Source organism: Lissotriton vulgaris, unplaced genomic scaffold, assembly GCF_964263255.1.
Source record: "Lissotriton vulgaris unplaced genomic scaffold, aLisVul1.2 SCAFFOLD_451, whole genome shotgun sequence".
In the NCBI taxonomy this organism is placed as follows: domain Eukaryota; kingdom Metazoa; phylum Chordata; class Amphibia; order Caudata; family Salamandridae; genus Lissotriton; species Lissotriton vulgaris.
The window spans coordinates 543714-551802 of record NW_028248472.1 but is presented as its reverse complement, the minus strand read 5'-3'; positions in this window follow the sequence as shown (position 1 = coordinate 551802).

Sequence of the window (8089 nt, the reverse complement as noted above, 5' to 3'; positions counted from 1 at the left end):
TCATGAGAGCGACCAATACGTCACCGGAGTAAAGTAACCCTACGAGTAGTAAGTGATATTTGTTATCGTCATTACGCGAACAGGTCAGCTTGCATCCAACCTTTTTTACATTTTAAATAAGCAAATTCGCGGATCACGCGCACCTCGAGGGGCCGTGAGAAGCGGAAATGTCTTCAATTTTTGGAGAGTTTCAGTACAAGAAACTCCGTGATTGGTGTAATGATATCTTCCTAGGGACGGTCGGGCCTCCTCGGCCGCCGACGAGGAGAGGCTCCCGCAGGCGCCATTGGAAGGCGTCACACAGTCACGTGACGCAGAACGAGGCGCCGTGCGTAAGGACTGACGCGCCCCTACGTGAAGGAGCGGGAGGTGCAACGCTCCCTTATGTCGCTAGAGGTCAGGATGCTCGAGAGGAAGAGTCAGCGCGTCACCAGCACTCTGCATACCCACAATCCTGTGCGCGCCTCATAATGCTGCTTTACTTTCATATAAATGCAGGGGTCTTTGTGGCATTGAAAATGATAAAGAGCGGACATTCAAGAACGAGGGGCCAGAGTATCAGTCCTCAAGCAGGAAGACACGAAGCGTAGTTAGGCATACTACTTTACTAAGGGAAATTTCGCCTCATTAGTGTTTCGTGCGCAAATTAATGATTTTACAAGAAAAACAAGCATTTGCAATGCAATTGGTTTGACTTCATGGACCGTCTTAGTATCTCCTCTTGCAGCGCAGGCTGGCACAGTTGAGGAAAAGGCGAACACTTGGGATGTTTAGGTCACATACAGCCTGATTCATCATTCTCCCGTTTTGCGAGGCCCTAATAGCGATTCATAGCGAATCGCTATTAAGGACTCGCAAAACGGGATTCATGTAGAAATTGCATGAAGATATGCGATTCCTACATATTCCTTATTTGTGATTAGCAAATTGCTAATCGCAAATAAGGAATACCTCACCATTCATTCCTATGGGCCAAAAGGCTAGAAATTGCGAATTCGCAAAATTAAATTGGATGATGAATTGCATTTAAGGAATCTCAAATAGAGATTCCTTAAATGTAATTCCTCGCAAAATTGCGAGATCGCAATTAGCTATTTTTACATTTGGGATGCTGAATCCCAAATGCAAAAATCGCTCTCGCAAAGCGCCAGATTCTCAGAATCTGGCCCTTTGCGAGCGCTATTTTCTTTGATGAATCGGGCAGTAAGTAGGCAAAGGACGCCCACACACTCACCTCTTTAACACCAATCTTGTTCAATTCCGGCCCCTTTTAACTCTCTAGATAAAGCCGCCTCCTAAGAAAATAATGCCCTCACCCCCTAAACACCAAGTACTGGCACATTCTGTCTTTGCCAATGCAGGCGATATCGGCAAAAAGAGGAAGGGGGGACTTAGAATGAGGAATTACCACTGGCACCAGTATGCAATGCAATCAGAGAAAGTTAGAGCTATTGGCGTTGCAAATTACACTTTTTTTAGTTATGCTTTTTTGTTTGCGGTGGAGTGATCATTTGCCCTAGGAAATGGGATGGAGAGGAAACAGTGGAGAACAGGGGTGGTAGTAGTAGGGGTTTGAAATCAAAATGAAAGACTTTGGGGCAGATTTACAATAAGTGGCGCAACTCTGCATATCAGCAGGGATGCACCACTTATTGTGCGCCATGCATCCGCCACCATTGATGGGGCAAAAACTGCACAGAAGCGCGGCGCATCTGTGCCGTAAAGGCGGCGCATTGCTGGAGTTGCGTCGCAAGCGCGACGCAGTTCCAGTAATGCTCTGGGGGACCTATCTTGTTAATGCTGCGTCAACCCTTACGCCTGCTTAAAGCATGGGCCCCAAAGTGACTGAGTGAAATCTTGTAGATTTCACTCAGCCACTTTAAGGAGGCGTTCCTGCGCCGGAACTCCCCTCCTGCGCCGGAACGCCTCCTTCTGGCGCAGGGCTTTACAACGTGACACATCTCCCAGATGAGTCACATTGTAAATACCCCGCACCATGGCGCATCTTTTGCTCCACCGCTGCGTCACAAAAGTGACGCAAAGGCGGTGTAAAAGAGGCGCAAGGGGCTTGTGAATCTGCCCCTACATTTATGCACATGTAACGTGCACCCCATTGCTGCAATTGCACCACTGCACGAGACAATAGGAAGAGGACACACAGGCAAGCACGCATGTGCAGGACATCTAACCTGGGATTCTATTGGAATTCTATAACGCATATTAGCAAGCCCATTATCGCCATTTTAGCGGCAGTTTCCTGCCGATAAAACTGCGATAATTTTAACGAGGTTCCTTGCTAATATGCCCTTCAGTGTTTCAAATAAAACAAGTATTTCCAAATTTTGTGTTTGTGATATAAAAACAGACCTAGTGCAAACATTTTTTTAAATATAAGTTTCTATCAGAAGGACAGCACTTTTACATTTACATTTCTTTCGGGGCGCAGGCACCCAGGCTTGTTTCTCCCTCGCCTCCCACATCATGGAATCAAAATACTGGCGGCACCTTATCGGCACCTCAAGGTCGGCACTGTGGACCCGATTCACAGCATGAATTTAAGACTAAATCCTAAACTTACTACTATTTGGTATTCACAGAATGCACTTACTACTTTTGGGATTCACAGAGTGAACTTACTACTTTCGGAATTTACAGAATGAACTTACTACTTTCGGTATTCACAGAATAGATTTAAGACTACTAACTTTACGTCCGCACTCGGAAATTCCAGCCCGGGGGTGGAGTTTTCTGCCCGGAGGCAGAGCTTCTGGCTTGGGGGCGTGGCTCAGCACGGAGGCGGATCTTCCGGGCCGTAGGTGGAGCTTGCGGCCCAGAGGTGGAGATTTCAGCCATGGCTAAAACCCCACCTCTGAGCCGGAAGCTCCGCCTCCAAGCTGCAAGCTCCACCTCCGGGTCAGAAGCTCCGCCTCCAAGCCGGAAGCACCGCCTCCGGGCCGGAAACTTCACCCCCGGGCCAGAATTTCCGGCCCGAGTGCGGACGTAATGTTAGTAGTCTTAAATCTATACCGAAAGTAGTACGTTCATTCTGTAAATACCGAAAGTTGAACGTTCATTCTGTGAATCCCTAAAGTATTATGTTCACTCTGTGAATCCCTAAAGTAGTAAGTGCATTCTGTGAATACCAAATAGTAGTAAGTTTAGGATTTAGTTTTAAGTTCATTCTGTGTCAGCTGCCGTTTCGGGACCGCTGTTTTTCCGGTTGTACAAACAACACATTGAGGGTTGACCGACGGGCTACTCTTTGGATTAAATCAACATTTTGACCATCCCCTTCCCCTCCCCCCTGTCTTGATAAAGACCCGCCGCGACCACCAACTGGGGCGCAATTAGGGTCGAAACGTCGACGCTTTTCTCTGGCCAAGCTAATTCCAGGAACGTGGACATCAACCATTTGCTTTCCTTGGAACATTCATGTTGATAATACTGGCCACATAACGAAAAAGAACAATTCGTTTTGTCCTGCCCCCTTCTTCCCCCTTGTGATTTTATTGTACATAGATTGTGTATATAAGTGTCACTATATGCTTTGCACTAGTCACTTGCATCACTACAGTCACTATTCACAAATTTGAAATGTCTATTATGAATTTAGTGGAATGAAGTAATTCCAATGTACGTTTTTTCCTTGTTTTTTCTAAATTTATATAAAACAACTTTGCTTCAGAGAGGTCTTTGTTTTTGTCTCTTGGGTTGTTTTATTAAAGCAAAAAGTGGGGGGAACTGTTTATGTAAAATTAGAAAAAGGCTCTTCAAGTCGTTCCCCAAATAGATTCACCTCTCCAACCACTGCCGCTTTCAGCTCAGCGTCTTGCAAGGCTTACCAAAGCCTTCAAGTTCCAAAAGCCGTCCCTGGTTCCTCTTTCTAACCTGTCACAGCCTTCCTCTAAACCGCACCATGAATATTGGAAGAACAAACACCACACGTTTTCAAAATAACTAACAGGATCAAGGCATCAATTATCATGTTTTGAAGAAGTGCGCTGAAGTACTTCACGAGTCGGCAGAGTGATGACAAACGGAGGAAGGACAAGAGAAACGGAAGTGAGGGGCAGGCCGGGAGGAAGTCAGGCAAAATAGAGTGCGCATTGAGTCAGCCAATCCCAGTAAAAATAAGCATTTATAAATGCAATAGGACTCGTATTTAAACAAGCCCTATTGCATTTTTTTTTAAAGTGCGGGAGTCGAAAAAGGCATGAAATGGAGGGGTGGGGGGAGTGGTGCAGGGGGTTGAAAAGTGACGGACTGCAGGAGAGGGGGGACACAAGGAAAAAATAGCATTACGGTAAAGGGGCTGATAGCCTCGGACGGCTACAAATGACAACATGACCGTTAAGAGGAGGGACTAAGAATGGGAAAACCAATGAGAACACTGCATTTATGATGTAACCCAATCAAAACATGGGTGTAGAGTCGGCGGAGCTTAAATTAAGCTTACCCAGTATAGTGTATGCAGCATGCCTCACAGAGCGATGGCAGTGTGTTGCACAGTAACGCTATACGCAAGACCTAAAAAGCATTGGTATAACCTTTAGGTGTCATTGTTGGGACATTGATGATCCAAAAGCTTCCTTCCATATATGTTGGATAATTGATAAGCATTATTAAAGAAAAATGCGACATTACATTGTTGGCAAGAACACAAGTAGGAGTTTGTAGCAATCAAGAATAAGGTTGTAAATGCGCCGTGTTTGAAGTTGTTTGTAATGGGGGTGGATTCAGGTAGGTTCACCTAGTCTGGGGTCTGGCTGGGAGGTCTGACTCCGCTCCCCAACACTTGAAGGTGCTGGGCCTGCACTCCTTGGCTTGTCTGAGATCAGGCTGCGCACCAACGAGTAGAGGGAGGAGGAGTCCAGGGAGAACTCGGGGTAGGCCAACTAAGGGGCTGGGACTCGTATCTGGTGAGGCTGCGCTACCTGGGAAAGCCAAACTTGAGGGACACCTGCATCATGCGGACGACTGGTCACTGCACATAGCTGAAGGACGAAAGGACTGAATGCGGCTCCAATTTTACCGCAACCAGGAGCCCGCCGGCCGTCTGGGCTCCCTCCACCTCTGAGGGAATCTCACACCTGAGCCCGGAACCCGTGAGACGCACGTCCATCCGCCACCCCTGCCTGCTGCGACAACTCCACCTCGGGGCCCCTCCTGCCCTTGACCCGCAGGACCAGACTGCCCAGTGTCGGAAGAATATCGCTCCAGACTTAAATCGCCGGATTTTGCCCCCCCACTGCAAAATCGAGCGCACGTCTGTCGCCTCCCACCCGAGCTCCACACGAACAGGAGCTCAACAGTGAGTGTCGGGACAACAGACCGAGTGCTACTGAGTTGAACAGGGGTTTCTTATTTCACCATTCCTAGCCGGTCACCCTCTCTACCTCTCTCACTCTTAACAATGATGGCTGTGCAGTGGCTGACCAAACAAGCACATAACCAGGAACTATTTCTCCCTGGGAGATGGCGCCAGTATGGAGCGCAATGGGCTCAGACTCGCAATATCATAAAAATGTGCCAAAGCAAGTGTAGTGTAGTTCCTAGTTTCCCACTAGGCCCTGCACATTGGAATAACATAAACAGTAGTATCGACGTAGAAGTGCAGATCTTCCAGGCCTCTACTGACTATGCTAAACTTAATTGGGTTTGTTACCAACTAGCTCAGAGGTCACTGGAAACTTTCTTGACTGAAATAGGAAGTGATCAGCTTCCCTGGCACAGACAAGAAGGGATTCAGTTTTCCAACAACCGTGCAACATGACAACTTTGCTCCTCAGATCAAGAGTCGATCTCTAGGGTCGTGTGAAACAATAGACAGTTATTTTACTCAGTCAGGTAAAAGCAGCGGTCCCGAAACGGCAGCCGACACTAAGCTGTCCGGGGAGGCCTCCAAATTGATTGGCTTAACCACCACTTGCCTCATATCCGGCAGAGGTTGCTTAGTTACGAGTTTATTTAACAAACTCGGTCTGCATCCGCTGTGTCGAGCGTTTTCCCCGGACAGCTTAGTGTCAGCTGCCGTTTCGGGACCGCTGTTTTTCCGGTTGTACAAACAACACATTGAGGGTTGACCGACGGGCTACTCTTTGGATTAAATCAACATTTTGACCATCCCCTTCCCCTCCCCCCTGTCTTGATAAAGACCCGCCGCGACCACCAACTGGGGCGCAATTAGGGTCGAAACGTCGACGCTTTTCTCTGGCCAAGCTAATTCCAGGAACGTGGACATCAACCATTTGCTTTCCTTGGAACATTCATGTTGATAATACTGGCCACATAACGACAAAGAACAATTCGTTTTGTCCTGCCCCCTTCTTCCCCCTTGTGATTTTATTGTACATAGATTGTGTATATAAGTGTCACTATATGCTTTGCACTAGTCACTTGGATCACTACAGTCACTATTCACAAATTTGAAATGTCTATTATGAATTTAGTGGAATGAAGTAATTCCAATGTACGTTTTTTCCTTGTTTTTTCTAAATTTATATAAAACAACTTTGCTTCAGAGAGGTCTTTGTTTTTGTCTCTTGGGTTGTTTTATTAAAGCAAAAAGTGGGGGGAACTGTTTATGTAAAATTAGAAAAAGGCTCTTCAAGTCGTTCCCCAAATAGATTCACCTCTCCAACCACTGCCGCTTTCAGCTCAGCGTCTTGCAAGGCTTACCAAAGCCTTCAAGTTCCAAAGGCCGTCCCTGGTTCCTCTTTCTAACCTGTCACAGCCTTCCTCTAAACCGCACCATGAATATTGGAAGAACAAACACCACACGTTTTCAAAATAACTAACAGGATCAAGGCATCAATTATCATGTTTTGAAGAAGTGCGCTGAAGTACTTCACGAGTCGGCAGAGTGATGACAAACGGAGGAAGGACAAGAGAAACGGAAGTGAGGGGCAGGCCGGGAGGAAGTCAGGCAAAATAGAGTGCGCATTGAGTCAGCCAATCCCAGTAAAAATAAGCATTTATAAATGCAATAGGACTCGTATTTAAACAAGCCCTATTGCATTTTTTTTTAAAGTGCGGGAGTCGAAAAAGGCATGAAATGGAGGGGTGGGGGGAGTGGTGCAGGGGGTTGAAAAGTGACGGACTGCAGGAGAGGGGGGGACACAAGGAAAAAATAGCATTACGGTAAAGGGGCTGATAGCCTCGGACGGCTACAAATGACAACATGACCGTTAAGAGGAGGGACTAAGAATGGGAAAACCAATGAGAACACTGCATTTATGATGTAACCCAATCAAAACATGGGTGTAGAGTCGTCGGAGCTTAAATTAAGCTTACCCAGTATAGTGTATGCAGCATGCCTCACAGAGCGATGGCAGTGTGTTGCACAGTAACGCTATACGCAAGACCTAAAAAGCATTGGTATAACCTTTAGGTGTCATTGTTGGGACATTGATGATCCAAAAGCTTCCTTCCATATATGTTGGATAATTGATAAGCATTATTAAAGAAAAATGCGACATTACATTGTTGGCAAGAACACAAGTAGGAGTTTGTAGCAATCAAGAATAAGGTTGTAAATGCGCCGTGTTTGAAGTTGTTTGTAATGGGGGTGGATTCAGGTAGGTTCACCTAGTCTGGGGTCTGGCTGGGAGGTCTGACTCCGCTCCCCAACACTTGAAGGTGCTGGGCCTGCACTCCTTGGCTTGTCTGAGATCAGGCTGCGCACCAACGAGTAGAGGGAGGAGGAGTCCAGGGAGAACTCGGGGTAGGCCAACTAAGGGGCTGGGACTCGTATCTGGTGAGGCTGCGCTACCTGGGAAAGCCAAACTTGAGGGACACCTGCATCATGCGGACGACTGGTCACTGCACATAGCTGAAGGACGAAAGGACTGAATGCGGCTCCAATTTTACCGCAACCAGGAGCCCGCCGGCCGTCTGGGCTCCCTCCACCTCTGAGGGAATCTCACACCTGAGCCCGGAACCCGTGAGACGCACGTCCATCCGCCACCCCTGCCTGCTGCGACAACTCCACCTCGGGGCCCCTCCTGCCCTTGACCCGCAGGACCAGACTGCCCAGTGTCGGAAGAATATCGCTCCAGACTTAAATCGCCGGATTTTGCCCCCCCACTGC